This window comes from Ursus maritimus, unplaced genomic scaffold (assembly GCF_017311325.1).
Source record: "Ursus maritimus isolate PB19 unplaced genomic scaffold, ASM1731132v1 scaffold_4, whole genome shotgun sequence".
In the NCBI taxonomy this organism is placed as follows: Eukaryota; Metazoa; Chordata; class Mammalia; order Carnivora; family Ursidae; genus Ursus; species Ursus maritimus.
The window spans coordinates 1,035,329-1,042,688 of NW_024426552.1; the positions used below are offsets into that span (position 1 = coordinate 1,035,329).

The following is a 7,360-nucleotide window of genomic DNA, read 5'->3' on the forward strand; positions in this document are numbered from 1 at the left end:
GTAGGGAAAAACAAATTACCTCTATGTACAAATATATGTATATATTACAATAAAGGGTACATTTTTAAGAGGGTGGTTGTTAAGGAAACAGGATCTCATTTAATTTCAATGGTTCGTTACTTGATGTCCATACTCCAGCAACAAAATTCCCACATGCTGAGAAGACGACTAAGTAAGGGAAAGGAAATGTTGAGTCGACACAATTATCCACTTGAAAAAAAGAGACAACATGACTTGAGTTTTTAAAACGTATGCTTCCATTCAGACTCAATAAAACTTCCCTGTTCAACTGTTCTACTTTTCTTTAAACGTGTAAATTTTGAAAATGATTTTATTTTTTTTATTTAAATTGAGTTAGTCAACACATAGTACATCATTAGTTACAGATGTAGTGTTCAACAATTCATCAGACGCGTATAACACCCAGTGCTCATCACCTCACGTGAACATACTCCAAAAAACCCTCTCACACTGGAAAGGAAATTTAAGACGAAGAAACTGAAATACGTGACATGTGTTCAGCACCATGGACAGTGAGCACACAAACTGCCTGTAGGAGTCCCTGCTACTAGCGCTTAGAGCTTAGAGATATTCAGGCTGCCCCCAAATCTACAATATTCATTGTAATGTTTAAGTTGGGACTGATTCCAATACATTAGAAGGTATTTTTCTTTGTTATGGCCCAAAGGACCAGCCTTCACCAAAGGGATGTACAATTCCCATCTAACCAGATCTGTTTCAGTGATCACTTTTACAGTAAAGCCCAGAGGTTTCTGTGAAAATAGGAATGATTTTGCCATTGACACATGGCAACCAGTCCAGGAACTGGCTACACCTCCAGGAATGAAACTGTTCATACTGAAACACAACATCCAGCCTTGAATGGCTAAATTGTTTCAAGGACCCCACAACACAGCATGCTCTCAGCCTCCCTCCAACAACTGGAAAAAAAGATAACTTCCTTTTAAACATCTGGCAAAATGAACCCATGTGCTGAAATTTTCACATAATTACCTAAAAAATATAGCCACAAAGTTGTATATTTTCTCCAACCCTGAGTATTAACAAAGATATCTGGAAAAGTGATATTTTGAGGTCCAGTATCACCACTGTTCAGTGCTACCTATAACAACACCAGTCACAAAGCCCTGAATTCTACACAGGATGCCCAATCTTTTCAGTTTTAAAGACCTCTTCCTCCTTTTACCATCAAAGTTTTTTCAAAACTTATAATAATCAGTAACTAAGAAAATAATGAAGTCATGTCAGTTCTAAAACACTTGCAATGAACTTGCGCCGTATGGACAACAGCATCTACATACAAGTGAAAAATAATAGTGCTCACAACAGCAGTGCTCAAAAACATCAGTCGGTCGGTGGGTGCACTTGCGTCTGAAGACCCCTTGGCTACTGACCGATCTCCAAGTCTGAAAACACCACCCACAACTACTCCAGCTCCTCTGATGTGAGGATCAGCGAGGTCTTTTTGGTACCTGCCCGCCATCCCTTCAGAGTGCCACTGTTTTGCAAACACTTAGACCAAAATGGGCGTCTCTGAGACATTTTAAGATGATGTGTTGTTCTCGTGCATGGAGGGGCCGGGACTCAGTTCTCTTCGGTAGGGACGCACCCTTGCACACTCCCTTTGATCCCAACATCTAAGCCAAGTTCAAAACACACACAAGGGGCAACACTTCACCCCTGAACGCAAGTTAAACTCCGGAAGGACCGGTGAGGGCCTGTGCCGCAGGAACAGCTTGCCGTGGACGGTCTGCGTATCACCCCGCCTAGTCTCTAGAGGTCTCCGGTCAAAGCCCTGCTGCCCTACTATTCCTTGTGGTGAGTCACACGCCGTAAATGCCCATCAGCGACAGAGTGCTGTCAGCTCACACGCAGAACCAAAGAGGCTCAGAAGTCCGCGCTGCCGTGAAGAGAGGTAGGAAGAAGAGAACGAAACCGGAGCCACTTCCAGACCAGACTTTTTGCTGACTTTCGAATTTGGCAAGCAAGCAATATACTTCAGAACAGGAAGAAACAGCAAAAAGAAAAACCAGGCGCTTTCCCCAGGCAGTACTCGCAGAGCAGGACCCTCGCGGGGGCGGTGGACAGGGGCGTGCACCTGCGCTCGGCCCTGCTCCGGCCACCGCGGCTGCGGACCCGCGCACACGCGGAGGGAGGGCCGGGACTTCGCCGCCCCCGCCCTGCGCCCGCGCCCCTGCGCCCCTGCGCCGCGGAGGCGCGCCTGCCCGCGACCCCAAGCCGCCACACCGAAGACGCTTCCCGAAGTCCAGAGCAGCGCGGCGGCAGGTGTTTGCCGACCCGCACGACCCACCTAAACTCCGCTCCCGGAAGCACCGTTCCTGCCTCTAACTTCGGGAGGTGGGGGGCGGGGGGCGAGGGCGGCCGCGGCCGGGGGTCCGCGCCCGGCTCGCCTGGCCCGCGAGTCCGCACGGCCCGGGGGCGGACGGCGGCGGAGGGCGGCCGAGGCCGTGGGCGCCCCCCGGGGCGGCGGGGCGGACGCGCGGACCCCCGGCCCCGGCCCTGCGACCCCGCCCCGCAGCCGCAGCCGCGGGTCAACTTCGTGGGGCCCGGGCGGGTCTCTCGGGCCCTCCCGCTCGGCGGGCGCAAGACGAGACCTGCGCCCCCAGCCCTGGAACCCCGCCGGCAAAGTTAGCGGCCGCCCCCCGGCCCCGGCCCGGACCCTCGCTCGGGCCCCCGGCCGCGTCCCCCATCCCTGCCCCCCGACCCCCGACCCCGAGGCCCGGCCCTGACCCCCGGCTCGACCCCTGGACCCGGGCCAGGACCCCCGCCCCCGGCCCCGCCCGCGACCACTCACCTGTCCGCGGAGGAGGGCGTGCCCGCCGGCTGGCCGGGCCGGAGCCCGGGGTGGGGCCGGGACCGGGGTGGGGGGGAGCGGGTGACGACGGGGCGATCGAGGCGGCGACGGAGCCTGAGGCGACCGAGTCTGAGGCGACTGAGGCGGCTGTAGCTGCTCCTCGCGCTCCAGCCGAGGCGCTGCGCGCGGCGCGGGCCCGCCCCCTCTGCGCTGCTGACCAATCCCGCGCCGCCCGCCGCCTCTGGCCCCGCCCCCCGCCCAAGCGCTAGGCCTCGCGAAAGCGGGCGCGGCGGGCCAATCAAATGGAGGAAGGGCGACGGCTGGGGCCAATCGGAGCCCGGGAAGCTCTCTGGAAAGAAACCAATTAGCGTCGCGGGGCCGAGGTGGTGGTGAGGCGGGAGCAATGGTGATGGGGGCGTGACAGAAATTAGGGCGGGGCCCTGGCCGTGCGAGTCACTGGTCATGGGCGGGGCCGCAAGCTTGTCACTGGGCAGGGGCGGTGCCAGACTTGAGGCAGAGCCCGGGGTGGGGCGGGGCCATAAATGAAAGGGGCAGGGTCTCAGGCGACACAAGTGGGCGTGTCCCAGAACTGGGGCGAGGCCACAATTGGGGCAAAGCAAGCGGCGGGCTAGTAGCCGGGGGCGTGGCCTGGGGCCTCCGCGGTTGTAGGAGGCGAGGCAGGGCCAAGATGGGGCGGGGAGGGGATGTGTCACCGGCTGGAGGCTTGGCCTAGGGCGGTTCCTGGGCGTGGCAGAAGCCAGCTCTGGGGAGGGGCGGGGATACAGGGGGGAAGGGCAGGTTTCTGGAGCGTCGGGGGCGTGGCCTGGACTGGGACTGTGAAGATGGAGGCGGGGCAAAGATGAGGGTGGGAAGGCGGGTCCCTGGAGGGGAAAAGGGTGGGGCGTTAGCCTGGGCGCGTCCCAGGGCCAGGGGAGGGCGGGGAGGGGAGAGGGAAGGGGAGGAGCGGTAACTTCCCGTGGGCGTGACCTGGGGCGGGGACCGGTCACTAAGCGGGGAGTGGCCTAGTTGGTCTTGCGCGTGGGACGGGCCCTGTGGACCTGGACCTGGACCCTCCGCACCCGGCGCCCTCCCCCTCCTTTCCTTTCAGGTCTCGGAGCCGCTGGGCTGGGGTCCTGTAGCAGTCAGGATAGCGGGCACTCTCCTGGCCCGCGGGGCCTCATCCTGAGACCCCGCCCCTCTCGGGCCGCCGGCCTTGTCCGGGTCGCCCCGCCCCGGGCGAGCCTGCCCAGCACCTGCCCTGGCTCCTCAGTAGTTGCCCCGCTTTCCTGCCCTCCGTGGAATCCACGTGCCAGTCTGAAGGTCCAGCCGCCCAAGACGGCGGCTGCGCTTCTGTAGCGACCTTCGTAGGCGTTTGGGTCAACACACCTGCCCGCAGGTGACCCAGGAAGGTGACCGAGACCTCCTGAAGAGCTACTAGGCTGTCCTCAGGGGACACAATGCCTCGCGTGTTTTTGTTTTATTATCCTTTCTTCCACACCTCCTGGCCTTCGTTCTGCTTTGTTTGTATTACGGTCACTTACGTGCAACTGGACCCTTGTGTCTCATCTGTGCATTTGGGGCCTATTAGCAGCATCGCACAGCAAGAGCCAGGTCACAGGCACCGCGGCGACCTCCGACGGCGCAGCAGTGACCCACGGGGCAGAGAGGCCTACAGGGGTCCTGGGACTGCCTACCCCGCACTCCTCCGAGAGCCACGGGAAGGAACTCGGCCTAGCTCGGCCTCCTTAGGCCTCCTTAGCACCGGGAGGGGTCACGGGGCTGCCAGGGCAGGGACTGTGGGATAGCCGCCCATATTGGTACCGTTTGCCCCTAGACCAGGGCAGGAGGCATTCCCCAAGCTTGTCCTCTGTGAACCCTACTCCTTCCTGGGCCACTGGAAGGTCACCATTATGACCACTTCTTTTTGTAGGATCCTCACCCCAGTTCACAAAGGACCCCTCAGGCATTCAGAGACAGGCCAGACTGGGCGACACTCAGACCCAGGGCAGCAATCCCTGCGGTGTAGGGGTGGGTCAGGAAGAGCTGTGTCTCATTTGTCTTCACATGTCACTTGTGTATCCAAAGACAACCTTTTAAAAAGAAGAGGGACTGTTGATGGGGTCCACCCGGAAGGGCAGCAGCACTGAGGAAAGCAAGAATACAAACAACATCTGGGTCGTGAGTCTTTCCAAAGAAGGGGGCCACCCCAGCAGTGTGGACAGCTGCTGTCACATGGAGCAGAGACATGCTTAACCATGTGCCCTGGGAGCACTGGTCTGGGGGTAGGAAGGCAGATGCGGAGGGGGAGGTTGGGGAGGCCCTGGCTGGGTCTCACAGTTGGGGTGATGGAGCATGGTGCTGGGAAGTGAGCAAGAAGGAACAGTGGCAGAGCAACCTGCAGGACATGGACCCAGAGACCAGGACTGCGAGGGTTTACCACGTCCTGACTCTGGCCATCGCATGGCTCTGGCTGTCTCCCTCACCTTGACTCCATGGGCAGAGAGGATGGAAGGACCCCAGGGTCTCCGCTCCCAAGGCCAGAGTGTGGGCTGGGGGCACGGGGAGAGCACCTTAGTCCACCCCCGAGATTATAGGCTGCCAGCCTCCCACTTCCCCATCCTCCCCAGGGGCCCTCGTCCCCTCAGCTGCCTTCCTTGCCTCCTGAAAGACACAGTTAGTCATTAGGGAATTAATGATAGTGTTTTCAGAACAGCATGTTGGACCCTAACAACTTTCAATTATCTCCAGTTCCTGCCAGCCCCAGGAGGAAGAAAGCAGCTCATCTCATGCCTCCGCCCTTGACACACAAGACAAGCCACGTCTGGCAGCGTATTATCATATGTTAGCAGATCTCTGAGCGCCAGACTGCAGACCACAGCAGCCGCCGGGGCCTGGGGCAGGCCTGGGCCCCTCCCCCAAGCAAGACCAGCCGGCCTCGAATACCCCACACACTGTGCTCCCTGCACGTCCCCCTTCATTAGCACCGTGTGTGTGCTGTTCACCACCCTCTCAACCGCTGTCACTGCGGTCCTTCCCGTGAGAAGTGCACCCAGGGGCCCGCATTTATAAATAACTCCATGGTGTCTTGTTGGGGGATGCAGGGAGCAGGGAGAAAAGGAGCCTTGTAATTATCATCTGCTTGGAATGATGTCAGATCAAGCCCTGGGAAGCCTGATAGTGCCCGGCCTTCCTGATTGTCACACACATCCCCACCACCGGAGAGTCGGGGGTGGCCTCGTTATCTCAGGCTGGAGCATGGCAGGTGGGGGCAAGGAGCCTTCCTGCCTCCACATTAGGTGGCTAACAGGGCCAGGAAAATAGTTGCACAGAAAGCAGTCCCAGTGGCGAACTGTGTCCGAGTCTTCCGGGGGAGTGCAGGCTCCCAAGCATGACCACACGTGGCACCCAGCACCCACAGCTACAGAGCTCCCCTCACCTGCTATGGAGAGAGGTCTGGAACCATCAATCTGAGTCTCGTGTGGAGTGCAGGACATCTGCGATCCTTCAGGAAGACTTTGCCTCCACTCTGGGCCTGCTTTCTGCAGGGAGAACTCACGTCATCACAGCCACCCATCGTGCTCAGCCTAAAACACAAGAACACAGTTTACCTGGTGACAGTTGGCAGCCTAGGGAACCAGTGTTGCTGCTAAAACCCCCTGCACAAAACGCAGAGGCAGGACCACACCCCGGGGACTGGCCTCCGCAGCTGCCTGCCTGATAAAGCACAGCCCTGGGGCGGCAGGGCTGGTGCGCTGAGCTCGGAGGAGATTCTGGGATGGCCAGAGTGATGGAGTGAAAATTGGAAAGCAAGTAAACCAGTCCCTGCCCCAGCTGCCCTGGTCAGGGAAATACCCCCAGTGCTGCAGACAGAGGCTCCTCTCTTGTGATGTGGGGATCAAAGCTATGCCCCTTTCTTACCTGGCTGCTGAAGCATCTGGTTGCTATTTTATTAGGGGAGGCGATCAAGGGGGCTCCTTTTGTGCCCCCTTGCTGAAGGAGCAGCTCCTAAGCAGTCATGGGCCATGTCCCTGGCCCGGGACTGGGGCAGGGGTGGGAGGAGGTGACGTTGCACCCACACGGAAGCAAAGCTGTAGCCAACCAGACATCTGAGGTGCCCCTGCCTGGATGATGGTAAAGGCCGGAAATGTGCTCCAGAAAGAGAGGTGAGCATGCATGGAGCTTCCAAGACAGACGTGCGGGAAGAAGGAGAGAGAGCAAGAAGCACGCACGGTAACGGCGGCGCAGCCTGCCAGGACTCACAGACACGCTCTCCTTTGGGGCTGGCAAACTGACCCGTGCTCTACAGCTGCCCTGCGTCCTGAGCCTCTCCGGGAACCACACGCTGTCCCGCTCTGCACTCCTGTGAGACCGGATCACCTTATAGCCGGGCACACCCCGCCAACAGCCAGCAGACTGCTCTGTGGGTGTGAGGGCAGGGGGGCAACAAAAGCTGTCCTCATGGCGGACACAGAAAGTTATCCCCATGCTGGGAAGTTGGGCTCCAACCACTCATGGCAGCCATGG

At 58.7% G+C, this 7,360-nt stretch overlaps 1 protein-coding gene across 12 annotated transcripts in view; it reads right to left on the minus strand.

Moving 5' to 3' along the window:
• Positions 1 to 3,013, minus strand: part of PCBP3 (poly(rC) binding protein 3) — a 273,540-nt gene extending 270,527 nt beyond the window's left edge. For all 12 annotated transcript variants that reach the window (XM_040621781.1, XM_040621792.1, XM_040621791.1 and 9 more), the window contains exon 1: positions 2,837 to 3,013. The gene's annotated coding sequence lies outside the window, so the exon portion shown is untranslated. The remainder of the gene's footprint in view (positions 1 to 2,836) is intronic.
• Between the last annotated feature and the right edge of the window lie 4,347 nt (positions 3,014 to 7,360).